This window comes from Misgurnus anguillicaudatus, chromosome 3 (assembly GCF_027580225.2).
Source record: "Misgurnus anguillicaudatus chromosome 3, ASM2758022v2, whole genome shotgun sequence".
NCBI lineage: Eukaryota > Metazoa > Chordata > Actinopteri > Cypriniformes > Cobitidae > Misgurnus > Misgurnus anguillicaudatus.
Window position 1 is genome coordinate 19,545,636 of NC_073339.2, and position 24,080 is coordinate 19,569,715.

General features: G+C 37.8%; 1 protein-coding gene across 1 annotated transcript in view; it reads left to right on the top strand.

Annotated features, from left to right (window-relative positions):
- vegfc (vascular endothelial growth factor c) overlaps positions 1-24,080 on the top strand; it is an 83,897-nt gene that overhangs the window by 21,125 nt on the left and 38,692 nt on the right. The gene's annotated exons all lie outside the window — the stretch shown is intronic.

A 24,080-nucleotide genomic window follows, 5' to 3' on the forward strand; every position in this document is an offset into this window, starting at 1 on the left:
TTGGGTTGTGCCGATAGACGAAAGTATTGTGTATCGACGCTCGTCAGACATATCGCCAATAGCAGGCCTACATGACGATAGTTGGCGATTGTAATTATTATTATCATCATAGTTTCACATTAACATGCACATTGCGTGCTTTTCCTTGCATGAAAGGGTTTGAGGGCTTCACTTTGCGCAAGGGAGCTTATAACACACACAAATTTCTTCTCGCATGCACCTGGACTCAATGCGCACGCCTTGGACTCTTGCTCGGACCTGAATGCGATCTCAAAATGGGGCATATCGCCCAACACTAATGCATGTATTGGCAATACAGCAGCAAGTCTTTATATTGCCTTAGCAGAAGCATTGCAAGGAGATGTAGTTTCCTCAAGACTAAACACATTGGCTCAGAAGGAGTGACAACCACATTTTATTATTTGGTTGTCTAGCGTGTTCTGCATTCATTGTTTTGACCGAAGTAATATCACTGTGTTATGTTCTCCAGTCTACAGAGACATTGTGAGTCTTGCGGTGTTGTCTTGTTTTTGGGCTTGGCTTATGAAGCAATCAAGTTTTGGAGTTATTAAATAGGGAAGGTGCAGGTTGAAATATTTGGTCTTATTTTTAATGTAAAGATTTTGGATTTATTTAGATATAAGCTTGCTCTTGTTTGCTTTTTTCCTGTCATGTGACGTCCATGATGCATGTTTAAATACTTTATCAACAGCTAGTTGTTTAGTTTGGCTCTGTACACACTGCAATGAATTTGTGTTGTGTTAAAATTAGTAAATGAGGTCGTCACTACCTGCATTTTGTAGGAATTTATTCATTTTGTAGATTGTGGTTGTCACTCCCATAAATTACTGAACAGTGTGTGTACAGAACATGACTAAGGAGTGAAAGCTGAAGTGACAACCGGATTTAACTGCATTGATTCGTCATGACCATTGTCATAAATAAAATGTTCCAGTCAAGTTAAGTTTTGTTGAGCCAACAGCTTTAAGGCATTGACATCATCCTTTTTTTTTAGAAACCTCAAAGCATTTCTCAGAGAGACCGTGCAATAGTAGCCTGGTAATACCATCCTCTGCTATTTTGCTTCGCTTCATAGACAGAGTCTGGCTGGGCATAATTGACAATCGTTTTCCTTCTCGTGGGAGGGGCTTGTCTGAAGTTTAAAATCATTGGTCTAAACGTAAGCCAATCACACATAACATTTGGATATGATGTGCTTTATGCGCCGGATCAGCCGCATCGAATCTCTGCTGTAAAATACACGTATAAACCCATCGAGCGAAATACCAGTGTTAACATGGCTATGAACGACTTTTGCAGATTATGTTAAGTAAATCGTGCCAGAGCTAGTTGAACACTATCCTTACGGTGGCTTTCCACTCGTGTCTAACGGGAGGAACGCCCCTCTCTCCTCTCAAACTCTTCCACCAGACAACCATAACCATATGTAAATTAAATCTTCCTACCTTATTTTCTGGTTAATCAGGAATGTCACCAAAGAATGCTTGCCCACGCGTCCTCCACCATTAACTGTGAACAATATAATTCCATTCCATGATTTCTCGATCGTTGTGCACGTCAAGCTGTGCTTCACAAAGTTTCTCGCTGACGAGCGGTAAAGTTGATAAATTAAAATTTTCAAAAAAATTGTCGGGAGTAGGGCAACAACATAATCTCCATTCAAATGTTTAAAAAACACTTTTCTTGTTCGGGTTTAAGTTGGCAAGTGCCGGTTCTCCACAACAGAGCAAATAGCTTTCTGTATCTCCATGTCCACAACAAACTACAACTGTGATTCGGCGTTTAGCGTCTACGTCACGGCTCTCAGCCCGCCCTCTGTTCGTTGATTGGACGGTCGTTTTGAGACCGGAGGAAAACGGTTTGAATGGGAGGTATCTCAGACTCAGTACAGAAGCGTAATGAAATTTAGCTGAAGTACGAAGTCTGACGTAGTCAGGCTAGTGCAATAGGCTACTAGAGTGCAAACAGTGCTGTAAAGACCAAGTTGTATCTTATACAGTGTTTCTCCTTTATTGATGAGATATGCCGCCCCCAACAAAATGCATCCCCCTCTCTGTTGATTCAGCGCAATGTGCGCAGCACAAACGCATACTGTACAAATGCATGCTTGCTTGCTACTGCCTTTGTTTTTACGCTTAAAAAAAAGGGGCGCGAACTGCATGTAAACGATGTCCTTGTATCCGTCTGTCAAAATAATATAGTTCAAAAATGACCAAAGAGTTTCGATATTTTTCCTATTTAAAACTTTGCTGCCGTACCATGGATGGAGCAGGCTCAATGATATAATGCAGCAGCTGAAAATAGTCCCCTTGATAACTTTCAATAGCAGGGGACTATTTTCAGGCACTTTTTTTTTTTAAGAAAAAATGTATTTTTTTACAACATTTTTAAATTATGAACCTTCTGTGACATGAAAAATACATAAAACTTCAAAAAACGTATGTCTTAATTACATCATTTAAAGAAACGAATATTCATTTTTATGAGCTCAAATATTTGAATATTTTATTACTGAAAAATGGCCATCCGTAGTGCATACGAAACAAATATCTGAACTGGGGCTTATTACAGTATGCAAATGCTTTTAGAATAGGGCTGCACGATAAATCGCATGCGATACCACGCGCATCACGTCAGTAATGCCGGTTTCTTGATTAGTATTAAATCGCCAACAGCTGCTTTCAGATAGCGCGACATTAACTGCACAGAGCCGTAGCTCCCTGACAAGCTGGGCCATATCGGATACATATCGCAGGCGATACGTCCGCGATAATTAATGCGAAATTGCCCCGATTGTCAGTGAACTACGGCTCTGTGTAGTTAAAGCTGCTCCATCTGAAAACAGCTGATGGAAATTTAATACTAATCAAGGAACCGGCACTACTGAGGAGATGCGCGTGACAAACACATGCGATTTATCGTGCAGCCCTAATTTAGAAGACATTGCTTGTATCTGCAGATTCAAAAACATTGTCAATGACATCCATTATTATCCATTCTGCTGTATCCATTTCTGCTAGTTCATTCTAATGGATCTAGCAGGCACTGGGCTTAAAGCTGGAAAAACTATTTCCACGCGTAAGGTCTTCTCTGAAGAGCTCGTGTGTGCTCAGAGCGTGTGTACCGTGTCCAGCAGTTGCTTAAGAAACATATGAGGGACCATAATAGAGCATTCATGAGGATCAATGTGGAGTATTTTACCTATGGGGAACATCTCAATTGCTTCAGGGGAACAGTGTAGATTAGGATTGTTTGTCTGAAATCTAAAGTTTGTTGAAAGGTCTCAGTGTCAGGTCTCTTACTTTTTACACTTATGGACCAGACTAACTCCCCAAAGGATCAGCTCTCACCAGGTCAGGGACTTCAGACTCCCAGTCAGGTCTAAAGTTTCTGAGAGAACATTAGAGTCATTAGAGGGTTAATGATATCTCTGATCCTCTTTCACTTCTCTTGAGTGTCTGCTCACAAAGCCCCAGACATGCCCTCAGAAGCTGACTTCAACTACATCATTCAAGTCTAGTGAGCACAGCACCATACACAAACCTGCTCTCTGGAGTCCAATACTGAGGATGAAAGGTATGTCTAGAACACATGCAACATGTGTTCCTGTAAAGATGTACTTCTGCTTGCTAGTGCACTCAGCAATATGCTGTCCAAGCCAATGGCACATTTAAAAATCAATGCAGTGAGCATCTAAAAAGTCTATAATAATCCATAATCAGAGTATGTATTATATTCAGTAATATTAGTTTAATAATGGTTATGGTGTCCCTATTATTTGCTTGAAAATGCAGTGTGCAAAAGCGATCTGGCCAGGCAATGTCATGACTATAATTTTAGTACTGTGTGTTAGTCTGCTGTCTGGCCCTTTCTTTAAAATTTTATACAGTATGAATTCCCCATAATATAAACCACAATTGACTGCTTAAGGTGCCTTTGTGTTATAAAAAATGTGTTTCTGTGCCATATTGAAAGCGTTCCATCTATTACTGACTGATTTATTTTATGAAATCATTGTCAGATTTCATTTTGCAAATACATGAAGCAGGATTATGTTTCGGTATGTTATTATAATTTGTATAAAATTGTGTTCTTAAATTTCAAAAAGTTTTGTTAGGCATTAATGGTCAGTTGTATTATTTGGTAAGTGGACTTTTCTGACTTGAGGTTTTGATTAAGTTTTATTGTGGGTGTTTAGGGGTGGCCGTCTGGAAATCACAACTTTATTCACCTGCCAAATAATATGAAGTGTTTTGACTCAGACTAAAGGAATTCATTCAGTAGGAGTGCCTTCCAAACACATTGTCCAAAATAGGTCTATCTGTAAAGAAGATAAATGCTAACATTATAGCCAATAAAGGGATCTGTGTTTTTGTTATTGTGTTAGATTTGAGTTTTGTAATTTGCTTAAGCTGTGCCTTCACTAGAGGATTTTTAGGATTTTGATGTGGATATTTGAGGTCTGCAACAAAAACAGGATTTCTGATGTTTTTATGTGAGAAAACAGTTTTCTGCTGTTGATCTTTTTAAGACAATACTTTGATGTCATTGTCTTTACTAGGATGGTTTGACTGAGGTGATATTTTATCCTGGTTTGGAGCTGACATGGTGTCCTGTCTAAAACTATTAAATCCAGCTGCATGTCCATCGTGAATCATTCAATGAGACATACTGTCTAGTATTAGAAGTGAATTTTATCTATTGGTAAACAGGATATTGCTTCCCCATTTTCTGTCCACTAATGTTGCATGCATGGTCAGGTTATCATTTACCATGATTCACAATCCTTGGTAGCCAAGCCAGGGCTCTATTTTAGAGGATGGGACCGGTGGCACTGGGGCAAGAAAGAAGGCAACACTAAAACTTAAAGGTGTCATGATTTTGATTTTAGATTGAAATTAAGTCACAACCTTGAAATTCAAATTTAAAAATGGAATCATCTATTTTGCTACGCCCCCATGTCACATCCTGTCGTCTTGTCAAGCGAAAAAAAATCACGTCTTGACTGCAACCTCCTCTAACTTCGGTACCTACAACCAGTTAAAAGATAGCATGGCAGATGCAGGAGACACCACGCAAGCTGCTCTGTACATGGGGAAACAAAAAAAGAGCGGCGTCTGTGCCAGGACCGGCCGTTTCCCAAAAACTTATTTCAGTTGCTTAAAAGTCATGAAAACAGCATTTAAACATGACTTATTGGGGTATAGTCTCACAATCTTGTCTGATGGTAATAAAAGCGCGTTTTTAAGGTGCAAAGTACTGACAGGAATCTTCATCTGACAGGAAGTTTCGTTTTATTAGATATGTGGGTGTACCATATGTTCCACTGGTGCCACCATCTCCGGGTCAGATATTATATTTCATAAAAGTCTAGTCTAAAAATGGCATAGCATTTTTTTGTGCTTAAAAAAAAGTAAAAATCGAACCGTGAGCTTAGAATCGAAAATGTAATCGAATCGAGAATCGTGATAGCTCTACTAAAACTAAATCCAAACATAAATTAAAACAAAAAACATCTTGTTTAGCATCTTTACACTACATGTACAGTTAGTACTAGGGATGTCAATTTATGCAAATTCCCATATTCGATGATCATTTAAATTTAGGGATGCACCGAATCCAGGATTTGGATTCGGCCGAATACTGGCCTTTTTGACGGTGTTCGGGTTCGGCCAAATCCTAGATTTTTTTTCCACTGAACCGAACCCTAGGCTGGTCGACGTCATGCGCCCGTTGATAACACGCATCGGGTGCTGACGTGGAGATAAGCTTTTTCTGTTGGTGAGCCTTAGGGGCGGTTCACATTTGTGGACGCACCTGGACAAACAGGCATGTCGCACCGCATCGCTTTCATTATGCCAGGATGACAAGTGGGAAATCTATTTTGACAATTACCATAAGCCTATGCATAATGTTACCTATCCTTTTTTTACAGTTATAAAATGAAAAATACACTGCTGTGGACGTTGTTTACTTCATTAATGTGTTTTACTGTGTTAATGGAATAAGGATGCGAGTAGGATTCGGTATTCGGTTTCAGATTCGGCCGAATCTTAACTCTTTCCCCACCATTGACGAGATATCTCGTCAATCAAGAGAAAACGCTTCCCCGCCAATGACGAGTATTTCCGTCTTTCCGCAATACCGCTATTATCCACTAGGTGGCGCCCTTCTGCAACTTTTTGAACCCGGAAGTATTGAACTATGGCAAGCTGCTGCATGTCCGTGTCTGTTTGAAAGATCGCTCTGAATAGGATCTCTATGAAAAGTCTGTCACAAAAATTGAATTATCTCTGCTTTTTGCTCAAAATGTGGTGTTTTTGCAGAAACCTACCCATATTCAAAAGCTGATTACAAAAGAACTACTCAAGGTAGGATGAATCGTTTTTTTTTTTTTTGAAAGCAGAGGGTCTGTTCTTTCATTTGGTATATTGTATGTTTATATATTTGAAGAAGAACATTTTCTGGAAGGCATTAAACTTTTGTGAAAATCATGAAAAACGCTGGCGCTGGCTGGCAACTTTTTTAAAAAACGCTGGCGGTGAAAGAGTTAAACAGTGGATTTGGTATTCGGCCAAACCCAAAAAATCTGAATTCGGTGCATCCCTATTTAAATTAACGTCCAATCAATCGAATACTCATTAACTGTAGTAGTGCAATAAGCCTTTATAGCAGATATCCAATGACATAAAATGGTCAGCTTCCTCACGCAAATTAAAAGCTTATTTTGTCTAAAAAACATGCTAGTGGGATTGTAAAATGAGTCAATGTATTTTGTGTTTTTATTAAAAATCATCAATTTAATCTCGAAATGAAATATAATGACTAATTTAGTTTAACTTCTGTGCGCTTGTTTCATTTTTTTCACTGGCTGTATATGCTTTGCCGAGGCTTGCTTTTTCGACAATCATTAAGTTTTATCGATTTAATTCTTATCGACAATTTGCTAACATCCCTAGTTAGTACATGTTGACCTTTTGTAAACTGTAAAACTTACTGTATGCTTTTTTTTACATTTGAACTAACTTTATTGATATAAGCATCCATTGAGTTACCATTTTATTCTCGTTATGTCAATTATAAAAACTTTATATTCTAGACTAACATCTTTGTTTTAAATAGTTTTATTGAGCACTCAGCAGGGGCGGACTGGCCATCGGGAGTTCCGGGAGCAATCCCGAACGGCCGGTCCATTTCAGGCCGAACCGGCCGGAGGTCAAAAAGTTTTTTTTTTTTTTAATGCCTAACCAGGCGCCGCTCAGCTGCAGCGGAACGCTGTGTCTGTTTCAGACCGGGCCAAACCAATTCTTCAAATCTTGAGGGGGGATAAGAGCGGCCCCTCCCAACTTGGACTGATCCTCGTTTTTCCTCACATCCGATTGGCTCAAAGGCGCCGATCAAAAGAGGCAGCTAAATGCGCCAAATAAACAGACCTTTTTCGCAGTTAAAAGGACGCTGTGGCAGGAAGTGCAGATGAGGAAGGACCAGCAGCATGGACAGGACAGGTGCACAATTAGTGATGCATCTATTATACACTGAAATCATTTATATTTGCATTTAAATATAGGCATATATAAGCGCGAATACAACCCCGACAGGCTTATCAAGACCCCACGCAAAGCGGAGCTTGAATCAGCCTTACGGGGTTGTATTGGCTATAAGAACCGCCTCGCTCTACATTATCCCGCTTATGAAATTGATGAAATAGCCTGTGTGCACATTTTGGCAACAGAAGTGGTGTTGTTCCCCAGTGGTTTTAACGTGTTAGCAACTCAGTTAGTTTATCAAAACAGTTTCCCAGCATCAAAATGTCTGGTAATTGCGTTTGGTTGCACTAATAATATACTTTATATTTGGCCATCTGCTAACGTCTTCTATTCACTCCACTATAGTACACGGATCTGGTAGCTGTGTTGAAAAACTTGATAAAGTCAACTTTTAAATATAACTTTCTCTGTCTGTGTTGCTTCCAGGGCCGGCGTCATGGGGGGGCATTCGCGGGCAGTGCCCCCCGAACAAGGTGTTGTGCCCCCCCTACAAAGTTTTTTATTACTTTAATATATATCAAGAATAATTAAAATAAATTAAACATTGAATGTTTCATGACTTGTAATGTAATCAAATGAGGAAAATATAGTTGATATATGTTTTCTTTAATTAAAAAAGACCAGTTTCTCTGATTGGATGTATTGCCGCGTCTCACCCGTCTTATGTCTTTAGCATATTTGTGACTTGATACTAGCAACGTGATTTTTCGCGGCATTTTATGGGTCGTGTAAAATATGGATATTAGTACATTTAGAACGAACCAGCACCGCCTGCTTCATCTTCATGCAAACACAGACTGGCTCAAACTCGGAGATTAGAGGTCGAGGTGGAATTTACAAATCTAAGGAATTTAAGGAATTAATTAAAAATTTAAGGAAGTTTAATGTTCTTACACGCCGTCTTCTGCTATTTTAAAGGTAAGTTAGCGTTGTTTTAAATTACGTAAGCTTAAATGTGAAGTGTGGCTATAGACCGTTAACAGCATTACGACGTGATTATGGTAAAGCGGCTTTTTTAAAGCTAGGACGCGGTGTGCGCTGCGCTATGAAACCCATTCATTTCAATGGCTTGCGCCGCGCGAGGGCGGTTTGTTGTTGCGTCGAGCCAAGCGCGAGCGCAGCGGAGCTCAGCTTGTGCTCACGCCGCGGTCGAAGTTCAATAGTTTTGCGCATAGTTTGTGGTCTTTTGCACTTTATACGGGAAATGAGCTGACAGTCTGTACTAGTTGTACGAGTGTGTGCTTGCTGTATTTGTTGTTTTAATGTCTTGTTTTTGCAAGTTATTGTTGCTATTGCGTGCCCCCCCGTTGGAAGCCGAGTGCCCCCCTGTTAGTTATGGTCTGGCGCCGGCTCTGGTTGCTTCACTGCTGATTCTTGCCATACTTCCATTGCCAACATGCGCGTTCATACGTTTCCACGTCATCATTGTGTTCAAACAGTAAAATGGTCTAAGGAATCCCTGTATGTCTGTATATTAGCTGTTAAGGTCACTGATGGAGAGAGACAGGTTGATGATGACCCTTGCAGTCATATTGATGAGGAAGAGGAAGGAAAGCAGAACAAGAGGAGGAGGAGAATGGAACCAGTACAAAAACAGTGATGGGGCAGTGTGCAGGGCTGGGTAGGCAATCATATTACCCTGCTGGAAAAACCAGCATACCAGCAAGACCAGCATATGTTGTGGTTTGGTGCTTTTATGCTGGTGACCACCAGCTAAACCAGCATCAAACCAGCATAGACCAGCATAATTCCCATGCTGGTTTGATGCTGTTTTTTCAGCAGGGTAGGCATATCAATCAATCAAAGGTTTATTAAGGACACACAAATAGAAAAATACAGCACAATATTACATATTTACATATAGGATAAAATGCAATAGTTCCACTTACTAGATTATAACCTTACCTGACTAAAGCACAGATTGAATTAAAAAAAAAGGAATTATTCTTAGTCATATTTATGACTGATGTTCTTCTCATGCATATGTAGCTGTACAATCAGTAAGCAGAGGCAGGGTCCAGCACAGGGGAAGTGGAGCCAGGGAGAGTTGAAAGTGAGTACGTACACACACAATCTCTATTTTATGGGACTGTATTGTAGTTTTTGATTATCTGAGTGGGTATGTGTGAGTATTTGTAACAATTTTATCACTCCAACTGACTGTACACATAACATGCTGGTAGTTAGCAATATACTGTGACTTATGTGTTCGAGATTGGGTTTTGCTGACCTGGTTGTGTTTAGTGCAGTGGTGACTTGCTTATACAACCTCAGGAGGCAGGTGTTATCCTAAAGTTTCTTTAAGGTCTTCAGCATAATCTGATTCTCTTCATACCATAAAAACACTACTAGAATTAAAATAACTGCAAAAAATCCTGCTCGTGCACCAAGGGCACTCGTGTAAAAGGCCTCTCCATCTTAAAGTCCCGGGCTGAATTTCAGTCCCAGTACGTCCCTGGCACTCAGTATGCCAAATTAGCCGTGTATAAATAATGTTGCACTCCTTCATAGGGTCCCCATCAATCTTAAATAAGAATCAAATCAAGTTTGTGCTTTTCATTGAATCTAATATTGTAAACAGGATCTCAATAACAAAACAGTGAATGACATTTTTGGGTCAACTGCACTCAGACTTTATGGTTTCCATATTTGTGTTTTTCCCATCAGTTCCCTTTTTAGTTACCAGGGAAAATAAAAATAGTGCATTGTATTAGTGCGTTTACAATGACCAAACCTGAAGTTTGGGACTTGCTAATATGAGAACGTGTCTATGTGTAATGCACACACTAATATTATTTTCTCAGTCTCCATTGTTTTTGGTAGGAAACAGACAAGTTTGTTATCTCAGGAATCACTGTAAACAAAGACATGGAAGAGGCCACAGACAATAGCCTTGTTCAGACTTTTTTTGTTGTATTTAAGTTTCCTGAATAAATAGAAAGGAGTCAAAGGGTGTAGAAATTGTCATTTCCTACAAGGATTATATTTTTCCTCTTGCAATTGTACTGTGGTAAGTTTCCTCGTAGAACTGCAGATAAAATACAGGACTGTAAAACGTCTTTTAAGGGAATTCTAGGTATACTGTGCGTACAGAATGCAGAATCTTATTTTTTTGTTGTTGCTTGAACTAAAAAGGTTTGTATTAAACATTTCGATATATAAAATTTTTTAGTAAGACTTAATTTTACATTTGTTTTCATTGATGATCTTCTTTTAGAGTTAGAGAAAATGAGAGGTCTAGAAATGCACAGCTTACACTACAGTTAACTGGCCAAATATTCCTGTCATATGTAAATAATAGGTTTCACAGTAAAATATAACTGTGTAAAAAGAGAAAGCTCATTTTCTAGCTTTTGAGATAATAAATTCTCCCTTGAGTATCTTGCCCAGTGAGAGCTCTTTAACAGATATTCAGATATATTCATTCACCAGTCAAATATGATACATCAGACTGGGCCAATACTGGCACAGGCCCCCTGAAAGAGGGAAAGGAAATTGCGCAGAGGCTCAGTTCGAGCTGTATTATTTTTAACACTTCCAAAAGTGAGGGAAGGGTGTGCTTTTTATTATCGACAGGCTCGATCGGCTATGTGGGTAAACTGGGCATGTTTCCTGGAATGTCCCGGATAGCCGTATCATTTACCATCAGGGACTTCAGGCTGTTTGCAGACGCTGTTGGTGTTTTCACACTTTGCAAACTCCCATTCCGCTGAGGATCGAGGGTAGGTCAAGACCTTAGGGAGGTGTTTGATTTTCTTGTGCTGTGCTATCTCTTCATGGGCCATTATTGGGCTACAATGTAGCTATGGTGGCTCCATAAGCTGTACATGAATTCGTGACACGGCATATGAACACGGCAGCAGGGCTGACTTCGGCTCTTTTTCCCTCTTTAGTCTGCCACTTTCAACACGCTCAGCCCATTAATGCAATACAGTGGAACGCTCCAATAAGGTGGCGGAGCTAGAGGGGTGTTCGTGGTGTCCAAATTTAATGCGCTACTTTCACTCCCTCCAATAATTCTTTTTTATGTTAAAAGACATGTTTGTTTCGACGTGTGGCAGCGCAGCACATTGTTATTATGAAATATTAAGAAAATATTTTAACGTACGCACATTTTACATAATTATTTCATTGTATGCTGGAAGAGCGTGCATAGTATTTGTCGTTCGTTGGACTGAAAGTCTATGCTTATTGATTGTGCTTTATTTTTCTCTTTGTACTGTTTTACATCAAAACTCAATGGCAGTTAATTGTGTTGCACATCATAGAAGACAATTAGGGTTAAGCTTAAGTTTTATCACAAAGTTTACATTTTCTGAACAACTTCTACAAAAGTTACTGGAGTTAACATGAGATCTTTTGTGTTTCATTAACAGACAGTAAATCAGATGTGAGAAATAGAAAATTTTTAATTCAGCCTTACTTTATGTTTACATCTGTGCCAGTAATGCATGCAGTCAGTGCAGTAGCCTACAGGAATATTTGTTTAATGTGGGGTAATATGAAGTAATTAGCAATCATAGATTCATTCTTGCTTTCTGATACAGGTTGCACATTATTTTCTTTCATGGACTTTGGACCCGTAAAGTAGCCTTGGCCACCATTTGGCCACCCAATCTAATTCTAGCTCCGTTTAATTACTTATTTTTTACAATAATATTTTTACAATAACGATATTTCAAGAAACTAGTCATATTATGACTGCTATACTAAAATAATCTCAGTCATTGTTACTGCCAACTGTGTCCAACAGCTAGTGAACTATATATTAATTTTATATCTGAAAATACAGATAACACATACATGTGTTGATTTTCTCAGCAACAATGCAATTCTATAGACTAGATAAAGGTTTTTGAGGAGACTTTACCTCTAATGTTGGAGACCTGGCTGGGTGAGGATGTAGTTTGTCTTAGAAACTTACATTTAGTTATCTTATGAAAACATAACAAAACTTATCACCTGGTGTCTCCTGGACTTTTGAATGCGGCTGAATGCACAGAAGCGTGCGGACATGAATTTGTGCGTGGACGCATAAGTGCGACTGATTAAGATCCCTAATTCCCTTCAGATTCCCGTCGATTGACAGGAAAACCAAAATGCTGCCAGACTTAGGACTTAAGATGATGGAGCATCCTCTAAATCAGTGGTTCTCAACTCCAGTCCTCCAGAATGGCATATTGTATAAATATCCCCATTATCATGTTATGATACACACCGTGCAATTTTTATTTGTATTGTGAAATATCGTACTGCAAAGTGTTGTTACATCTCTATCTAACACACCTGACTCTGATCATCAGCTCATTAGGTGAGAGCTCCATGAACTAAGCTAAGTGTGTCAGGTTAGTGGGACATACAAAATATGCAGAACAGTGGGTCCCCAGGAACAGGATTGAGAACCACTGTATTGGGGGCTGAGCCCCCCCTCCTAAAATGAAACTCATAGAATCTGTATCTCTTGCTGCAGACTTACACACTTTAGTCTCCACAGACAACCTATTAGCTCACTACGAAAGCAATACTGACAATTGGAGTCGCTGGAGACTGTTGAGGTCTGACCACATTTTTCCATGAAGGCATTATTTTATTTTTCAGTTTCACAGAATAATCTGACCCTTCACATTCATATGATTTTTGACATGTGTGGCCTTCGCCTGTGCTGTTGATTTGTAGCTGCCCATTTGAAAAAGCACATCTAATAGTAAATGTTAAATTGTGTGTTAAATTCTATCAGAATCGTATTGGAATCAAAGTATTTTTGGCATTATAAACATTTATGTTTTACAAAGTTATTTGGTAGAAAGCATCTGATTAAGGTTTCTTAAAACAAACAACATCATCTAAATATTGCCATTCTTACCTTAGTTGTTGATGTTGTCTATTTAAAGAGTGCAGTAAAAGATGTGGGAAAGGTATACACATGAAGTTGTGTTTACGATTGTAAGACTGAGTCACAAACCATCTTTTCTAATCTGATAAGTAGGTGTGTAAATTAAGTTTCCTAACAATGCGATATTGATTCTGTTAGTAGTCAAGTCTTGCCCATTCGATGTTAATGTGATTCAGGGCTGCATCACCTGTTGCTGGTAATATACGTAATATAAAAAATGGGGATTTTTAAACAGTGGGTTATTAGTTTTAATGCAATTTTTGGTTCACTCGCAAGCTTCATCTGCTCTTTAAAGGGACAGTAAGTAGGGTTTTAAGTGTTATTAATCAAAATCAATGTCTTTATTCATAAATATGTCCTCAATGGTGTCAAATGACCTCTGCCAGTAATCTGACTTTTCTTTGTAAGCTTAAAATTTTGTCTCTTTACTTACATTGAACGGGTAAGTCCAAGGGCGTAGGAATAAGTTTAACATTGGGGGGGACACATATCGGAAACCTGACAGATCCGTTAATAGCTTGAACAGAAATATGTCATAAATGAACTACAGTGCAAAACATTCACCAACATACTTTATTCAGGCATGAAAATGGGTTAGGGGTGAAAATGGTGAAAAGGATATTACCCCTCTAGGGGGGTCTGGGGGCATGCCCCCCTGCCAGAAAATTTTGAAAATTCCATATTTTAATCCATCAATCTGATGCATTTTGAGATTAATTTTTTTGCCATTAATGCCACATTGTCTCCTGAGTCGCATATATATATATATATATATATATATAAGGTTGCCAACCGTCACTATAAAATAGGACAAAAGGTGGGCTACAGCAACAATACGGGGTATGGTTTTGTGTAAATATACAGTGTATTGATTTAAGCCATTTGTCAAAATGATAGCTAATCTCCTGATTAATAACTTTTATGCCTACAACATATGGTAGGTTTATTAAGAGTTAGTTAATTTACAGCTTTACTTTTAACACAATCCTTTAAACAAAACACTTGTGACTCTTGCACTAAGGGTTAAAAAGGTTATCCCCTTCATATTAATCTACGTGTGACAAACTAAAAAAACATCTTACATAGATTCTGTAAGCTGTAGTTTCGAGTCAACATCATATACTTTAACAAATAAGATTATTAAAACACACGTAAGTTACAGACTGTGAATCATTCACGAGAATGTCCAAGCAAAGATGGAAATGCTTTTGAGGCATAGTAGATTGAGGCAAAACGGCTAAATAACCCACTTTAAAAAAAGAAAATATGAATTCGTATTATATCATCCCCTTTAATGTACACTTGAAGGGGTCTGTGATTGGATGACAGGTGATCATTCTCATGTGTTGTGACCAGCATTGCTGCTGGTTCGACTTCGTGCAGCGGTGCTGGAACCGACAGGCGGATGACATCAAAGTACCGCGAGAGCATTTCGATAGCAGGCTCCTCTGTATGTTTTCTTGAATCGCTCTCATAGGATTTTGATGTCATTTACCTCTCGGTTCTTATGGCGCCACATGAACTTTAACAAAACTGTATCAGTCACTGGTTAGATCAGCGTATCAGTCAAAAAACGGGACGCGAGTGATCATGTACGGGACAAATCAATTACCCCCAAAATACTGCCCTAGACATAACGTAAAGTGCAAAGACACGTACCTGGCTCGGCTGGCTGTTTTATCCCACAAACTAAAAGGCTTCCCCATTTCGCTAAGCCATGTGAATCTCCATTTGTCTTTTACACTGACCTCCGATATGAGCCTTCCTGCATTAAAAGTATGTCCATGTTTAAAGTTTTACCTTAGTTTAACACGGTCAGAAAACCTGGAGTGGATCCTGAACGAAGTGATTACAGAACGCTTACAGGAACGTAAGAGAGAAGAACTTGATTTGGCTCCACTCCAGGCTTTGAATACAAGTCGTCTTTATGAAAAGTGAATTTAAGAATTTTGCAATTGATGTTAATCCATCGTGCGACGGATATCTTTAATCCATGGTCTAATGTTAGACAGAAAATATAATTATCCTCCTGTACAAAATTATTACCAACTCAAATTCCTTTCTTCTTCCCCATGATAAAGAAATCACTTAAACTGAGCTGCTGTTGTCTTTTCATCTTGTCACCAGCTTCAGACCCCACTAGCCGTTGAGGGAGCGGAGTGGGCCGGTAACAAGACACTGTTTTGTGCTTTCAAAATAAAAGTATGCGAGTTACAGGTTTCAAAATCAAATATTTTTCTCCTCCGCAGTATAATTTTTTTGGGGGGACAAATGTGACTGTCTCCAATATTGGAGGGGACACGTCCCCTCCGTCCCCCCCCCGGTTCCTACGCCCTTGGGTAAGTCCAAGGAGGCTTCCATGTCATCCGGCATAATGATAAAGTATAATAGCAGAGAGGGACAAAAAGCACTAGCCTACCAATGCGTTTCAACAACGCGTTTTCATTAAGAACACATGAACAAGCTGAAACGCACAAGGAGATCAGTGAGTACATAACGGCTACCGTAGTTGCAACACGCATTTGAAAAAGCGAGGCGCTAGATAGCACTATTCGTTTGAATGCGAAATACAATTTCACCACTAGATGGGGGTAAATCCTACTTATTGTCTCTTTAAGCTCGTGGTTGAAGCTTGCGTAATTTCATTGTGCTTTGCTTTCATGGATGTACAGCAACAGCAAAGGCTTAATCTCCCCTTGTCTTTAATTTAAAACAATGCATGTCTAATAGGCTTTTGTTAGATGATTATGAATGGCTAGTAAATCAGACCCTTCTGAGCAGCAGAACTCTAAAATCAATTCTTTAGCGAACTGGTAGCCAGTGCAAAGATATTAGAATTGGAGTAATGTGCACAACTCCGTAAGGGGCCTAGCAGCCACATTTTGCACCATTTGGAGCCAATTTAAAGCTGTTTGATTAATACCCAAATATAGGGAATTAAAGTAGTTGAGCCTTGTTGAAATGAAACATTGATGACACTTTCAAGGTCCTTAAAAAAGAAATTATTTTACTTTTGCCAGGACTCTAAAGGGCTCGTTATAGTCGTGTGTAGGTCCTACGGCGTAGCGCCGACGGCGTAGGTTCCGCGTCGGTTTTCATTAATACTTTTGCGTCGTCGTCCACGTCGATGTGCAAACACACGCACAGGTCGCTGGTGGGCAGTAACCACGCGTGTAACCACAGTAGCAGTGCTAACGCCAAAGAAGAAGAAGCTTTGCAAGTTAAGCCACAAACGAAGAAGAAACAGCAACTTGTTGTGTATAATTTCAGAAGACCAGCAATGATGGATGTACATAAACAGCGACTTTTGTTGCAGTTTGAGTTAAATCACTCCTCAACTTGGCCATTCTTTGTTTTCACTGTCGCAAACGGAAATACCTATGACGCAGTTTTTTTTACCTGACGGGAGGGGTTCTGGTGGACCAATCACAGCGCTTGAGGTCCGCGTAGAACTGACGCGCTGCTAAAAATTTTGCGAGGTGCGCGTCAGGCTACGCAGAGCTACGCACAGGCTACGAATCGCCCTTAAGGCGTAGAACCTGGCAGAAAATTTGTCAAAATCTGACACGGGCGGTACTCTATCCATAAGTACTTAAAGGTACATGTTGCTACCAGATGTATATCTGAAGAGTTTGGTTCCAAAACGCGATAAACGCCATTAAAAAGAATGAGTTACTGCCAAAATCAGTATTATGTAAGGTCAGTATTTAAAAGTAAATTCTTAATTTTACGCAAAATCCAATATCCGCTGTGTTATTCTGTCATCTTTTTTCCCTTTCTTCCCAAAACGCAATAACGCAACGCCACTCCTCCTTTTTTTTGCAGAATGCAATAAATCCGCTCAACAAATCACAGTGCAGTGCGCACCATTCCATGCGTTGTAAACAAACAATGGCGGCACGTTGAATACACAGAATTTTTGTTTTCCTCATCTTGTACTTCGTGATCAACAAACAAACAAAAACAAAATAATACTTTAATGGCATGGATAAACCCGTGGTGCTTTTCTGTGACAGGAAAGAAACGTAAGCCATCAACATCTAATAATTAACGTGAGAGGCACTCAATAGACGGAAAATGACGGTTGCTTGTTCTCCCGACAGGATCAAGCTTCTGTCATGCTAACACATTGACCCCAGGGGATCTTAGGAAAAACTTTCCATTATTTTATGCAAAGCCAACGAAAATCGAGAAGGACCAAAACATTTTACAGCTGATTGCTGTGAAAAATGTTAAGCGATGACGTCCCAAGTATTACCGCAGCAATGACAGTGCACTTAATATGACAAAGAAAGTGTTTTGGTTAATGCCATTAATGTGAATCCACAGATGAATCCACAGTTATATATCAATTCAATAGATTTATAGCATTTTGAATTTTTTTTAATAATAAATCTTTGAAAATCAAATGATGAATTTTAATTTTTAATGTTATTATAACCTAAAGATGCTATGTGAAAGTTTATAACAGAAAATAATGGTTTTCACTTTCTTGGTATAAAAAACACATTTTTACAGAAATTCCTGAGTGGTAGATATTAGGATCTTTTTAAAGGGTAATGCCCAAGTGACAGCTAGGGACCATTTTTTCCCGAAGGTGTACTGTGTAGCTGGGAACCAGAACCTAAAATGGTTTTGACAGCAAAATCCAGTTGAGGCAAAGAGACTGTCTTTGCAATTATTTTAGACAGCCTTTATTTCCAAGGTTTATGGTTATAATATTGTAAGGAGGAAAACTATGTCAATACAGTACAATATATTTAAAGAACAAGTGATTGTGACAGCACTCTCTGGCCAAAGAGTTGAGTGTTTTTGAGATTATTGGTTGTAAGAAGCAGCTACTAAAATAGCTTTCAGGAGGAAAGGCAACTAAAGCAACTTTCAGGAAAGCTTTGTACCTGCTTATAAACATCTTTTAACTACCACTGGTCAGTGATGATGATGATTTACAAGGGGGATTTATTATCGATTAGTTGGTCTGTGATGTGTCACATGCTTTCGCAACACTGCTGGACAGCGCCTGCTGTGCACTTATAATTAAAGTCTATCATTTTGTCTTCATATAACGCGAGTTGCATGTTTATCTGGCGCTGCTTCTTCACACTCTGCCTTTTGGTGGAGTTCTGAATTGGGCTTCTTTTAAACTGTTTCAGCAGGTTGATGTTTTTCTGCTGGTTAGAGAAGGAAAAATGTTGTTCATTATCTTGTTCGTCATTTAGGCTGTGGATAATTATTGAGATGCTTTTGGACTACTTTTGTATGGCCATTGGGCTGGTTTTGTTATGTGGATCTGGCAACCCTAAAGGACAATGAAGGAAGCAAAAGTGCAAAAGAACGCTGGTTAATAAAGGTTTTATTTCGTCCTTCAAAGGGGACATTTCACAAGACTTTTTAAGTTGTCAAATAAAATCTTGGTGTCCCCAGAGTACGAATGTGAAGTTCTAGCTTAAAATACCATATAGATAATTTATCATTGCATGTTAAAATTGCCACTTTAGCTGTGAGCAAAAATGTGCCATTTTTAGGTGTGTCCTTTTGAATGTAAATGAGCTGATCTCTGCACTAAATGGCAGTGCTCTGGTTGGATAGTGCAGATTAAGGGGCATTTTATTCTGACATCACAAGGGGAGCGTTCAGAGAATGGTTTAGCAAAATAAAGTTTCTGGGTTGTTCTTTTTACATTTTCTAGGTTGATAGAAGTACCGGGTGACCCAATTATAGCACTTAAACATGGAAAAAGTCAGATTTTCATGATACAGTATGTCCTCTTTAATATTTGTGAGTTTATATTTTGTTTAATTGTTGTTGGGTTTTTATCAAAATAGTAATGAACTAACCACCTGTTTTAAGTAAGGGGAAATCCATGTTTTACTACTGTAACAATTCAACAATGTAGGCTATACTGTAACATTTTCTTATCATATGGCTTATTTATTTTGTTAATAACACATAATGTTAATACTCATCAAGGTCTAAAATTGAAGATTAAAATAAATGTATTAATCTGTGGCTAAATTTATTTGACTCAATATGGTTTGTTTATTATTATTTTGACATTTAAATATGTTTTACTATTTAAAAGCTGTTTTATTTTAGGGTTAAAAATATAAAAATCAAAATGCTTATATTCGTAAAACTCTTTGTGGCTTTTACACATGAATGCCCTAATTTAGTGCCTTATTTAGATATAATGAGTGATAATTGTAATTAAGTAAATATTTAGGTTTTTATCTGATTAGTCGATTAATCAATAATAATCGCCTGAATAATTGATTATGAAAACAATTGTTAGTTGCAGCCCTACTCAAAACTCTAGAACCACAACATCTACTTAGAACCACAAAACCAGTCATAAGGGTCAGTGTTTTTTTGAGATTTATACATCATCCAAAAGTAGAATTAATAAGCATGAATAAAAAAATCCATTTCAGGCTACATCCAGAGGTGGTTTGAAATCCGTTTCAAAACGCATTTTTGGAAATCCATTTCAGTCTGACCGCTCTGATTGCATTTGTGTACACTGTAAACCCGGATAAGTTCTACTAACTTAAAAATTTTGAGGCAACTGATTGCCTCTATTTTTGTAAGTTTGCTTACTTAAATATTATGAGTAAGCTTATAGCTAGTTATTTTGAGTAACTGTAAATTATAAATAAATATCTTTTAACTCAAAATACATATGTAGTGTTTTGTTCATCTTTGCTTTACTTCAAGTCAAAAGTTTTGAGTACCGACAACTTCAATTATTCATATATAAAAATTAAAAATTTTAATTTATCTAAACTTAGTTTAAGTGTTATATAAATTAAATTATATAATTTATGTAACTTAAACTCTAGTAGTAATGCTACTTAAATATTTTGTGGCAACTGATTGCTTTGTTTTTTTTGTAGTTTCCTTTACTCAAATATCTACATTTTACAACTTAAAAGAACATTGTAAAACCTGACAAGTTCAGAGTACTCAAAATATTCAAGTAAACTAACTACCATTTACTTTTGTTCACAAATCACAGAAACATATCATGTGACTCATGAAAATTTGAAACCAGTGAAAGTGTGTTGAGACTGAGCTCAGTGCTGACTTTCACGTATTGTTTATATGATAAAGCAACACATTATTGACCTAAAGCCTAAGCACAGGCACTACACTTCTGAACAATGGTAAGCACAAAACTAAAAAAAATAGCAAACTTTTCTAAATCGCCAACATAAATAAATGTTTAACACTACTGAGTCTTTTTGTTTACTAAAAACCACATAAAATATCACTTAATTTCAAAAAATGCTCTCGTTTTGCGGGCTTATGCAAAGCATGCTGGGAACTGAACCTTCTCAACCAATGGTGTTGATTTTACTTTAAAATGAAGTAAATTTGCAGTGACAGACTCTTTCTTAGCTTACCTGGCAAATTTAACTCATCACCACCAGCAAACTTTTGTAATTATTTGCATTCAAGAGCAAATTCATCCATTTAAAACACGTCTAAGTGCCCTTTCAATGATGACGTCACTTTTGGTAAAAACCGCCACTAGAGGGTTTTTGACTTAAAATATTTAATTATGATTGAATCTACTTTTCAAGTTCCCTAAACTCTATACCTTTGGTGTAGTTGTAAAAACTCAAAAAACTATTTACTGCTAACTTAAATCTATGATAGATGTTGAATGAACTCAAAAATAATAGTTAGCTAAACTTTTTGGCACATTTTGAGTACCAGGTACTTTTTATTATAAGTTAGTTCTACTGTTTGGTTTTACAGTGCAGCTTTTTGATTACGTCATGCTTTCACGTTAGGTAAACGCAACCCCAGAGTATTTCTGACGAAATGATAGGGGTGTTTGTGGAATATAGTTTCTACAACGTCAAATGTCGAGGCAGAAACGGTCACGACATTGTCACAGAAACAGTACAGGACGCACAGATCGGATCTGGACAGTAGTGATACACACTGTGGGCAGTGAGTCTGTCAAATTGCATGCGTATCAAAATCGGATATGGACTAACAGTGTGAACAAGGTACTTTTGTTTGCATGGGTTTACTCTGGGTACTACAGTATATAGTTTTCTTCCACAGTCCAAAAACTATACACATGTTGATCTATACACACACTGAAGGAAGGGCAATTTGACATCACCAATTCACCTAGCTGCATTTTTAACCTGATGATTAACCATTTTCTGGCATGTATATAGCAATAGATGCTGAAATTGTGTTAAGAATAAATAAACATGTTTATCTATTCCAGGTATTACAATCAAAACCAATTTTAATGCTATACCATACATTTAAATATTTGGTAACGCTTTAGATTACAGCCCGGAAAGTACTGCGTAAGTACAGCGAATTTACAGCGTATGTTTCTGTAATTATAGTATACTTATGAAGTACGTACGTGTAATTATAAGGGAACAATTTATAATATCTGGGGAACAAAGGGTTAACAACCAGGAAAAAAGCAAATAATATATGCAGTAAGTATTTTATTTTATTTAGTAAGGGCTAATTATTTTAAAATTACATGGTATGTATGACTTATGCTAAAAATGTGGGAAATTACAAATTATTTATACAGTAAGTAATTCATAACTTCGGACTAACAATTCAAATATTAGGCCTACATGATATGGCGTAGGCTACATGCAAAACAATCCTATGTTTGAGAGTAATTTAGCGAGAACACATTCACTGAATTGGCTTGATCACACTCCTCTCCACATATAGCTGGTGCGTGGTGATCGCACTGGCGTCATACCATGGCTGCTTTCACATGGATTCTGCAAACTGTGGGTCTTCATTCAATCATAGTCATACACCACATATATTTTTGGAATAATATAGGTAGGCTATTAAAATATATTTAGGCATAGGCTTAGTATTTTTTTAACCACGGGGGGGGGGGGGGGGGGTACATATTTTATCATTTCATGATGCATGATGATGGAGATTACTAAACAACAAAACTTGAAATTCAGAAAATGTGTTTATCCTATTTATTAGTATGATACAATTTATTTAGAATTTTCAATAAAGGTTACTTACCTTAAGAAAGAAAAGGAGTACAGGAATTTGTTGGGTCATCAATCAAAATTAAAAATAGGCAAGGCAACTATAGTGAAAACAAAGCAAGCAAAACTAGAACTATTTTCTGTAGTTACTGTGTATATTTACCATTGCTTTGTGTACAGTCTAAGTCAAATTTATTTACACCCTTGTTTCACGTAGTTACAGAGTAAGCACAGCATCTGCGGCCTGTAAATTTAAGTGGCACTTGTTACCCCCTTGTTTCACGTAGTTACAGAGTAAGTACAGCATCTGCGGGCTGTAAATTAAAGTGGCACTTATTACCCCTTTGTTCCCAAAATATTATAAATTGTTCCCTTAAAATTACACGTATGTACTTTATAAGTACACTATAATTACATAAATGTATGCTGTAAATTCGCTGTACTTACGCAGTACTTTACTGCATACATTATTTGTATTTTTTCTGGTTGTTACCCCTTTATTCCCCAAATATTATAAATTGTTCCCTTAAAATTACATGTATGTACTTCAGAAGCACACCACAACCACAGAAACGTACGCTGTAAATTCGCTGCACTTACGCAGCACTCCACTGCATATATATTTGTATTTTTCCTGGTTGTTACCCCTTTATTCCCCAAATATTATAAATTGTTCCCTTAAAATTACATGTACGTACTTCATAAGTAAACAATAATTACAGAAACATACGCTGTAAATTCGCTGTACTTACGCAGTACTTTCCGGGCTGTAATCTAAAGCGTTACCAAATATTTTTGTTAGGGATGCTCCCATCGATCGGCCGATAATGCTTGCTATGCTTCTCAATGAATTACGAAATGCCGCTACATCCAAAAGCCAGGGTGCGCTCTCGTGCAGAAACTCAAAATGCGCTGTAGATGAAGAACAATACACACGCAGCTATGATGACATGCAGCTCCAGGAAATGTCTTAAGGATATATTTATATTGCTGTTCTTCAAACCTTTTCAGGTATTTTCATGATAATAAAGAATATGTATAATAATTATGTTGACGAGTGTTGCTTTTTCAAATGTATGTTATAAACGGTTTAAAATTAACAGTGATTTTTAGATCGATAAGGACTTACTGATCAAAAGCCGTAGTACATGAAATAGCTGTGAATAAGATCGGCTGTCCGATTCAGAATAGTGATCGGCCACGTATTTTTAGTGGAGATCTGCATTGATCAGAGCATGCCTAATTTTTGTTTTCATCTCTGATGCAACAGTTTTGGAAAGGACGTTTTATGTGCTGAAATAACTATGCCCCTGTGTACAAACCATTGAAGGGTTTTGGTGATCAGTGTTTGGCTCAAAGCCTGCAAGTCATAACAAAGGTGTTCAGCTAGGTTTTGGTCTGGGCTTTATGCAGACCAGTCAAGTTCTTCCACACCAGACTAAATCAATAATTTCTCTTTTTTGAACCTTGCTTTGTACATAGGGGCAATGTTATATTGAAATAAAAGGTTAGAAGTGTCCGTCCCAAAACTTTTGTTTCTCAGCTCTTCTTCTTTCCACCCCTGAATGAAGAAGAACTTTGCAGCGGGTTTACCCTGTTTTTCTGTGTCCT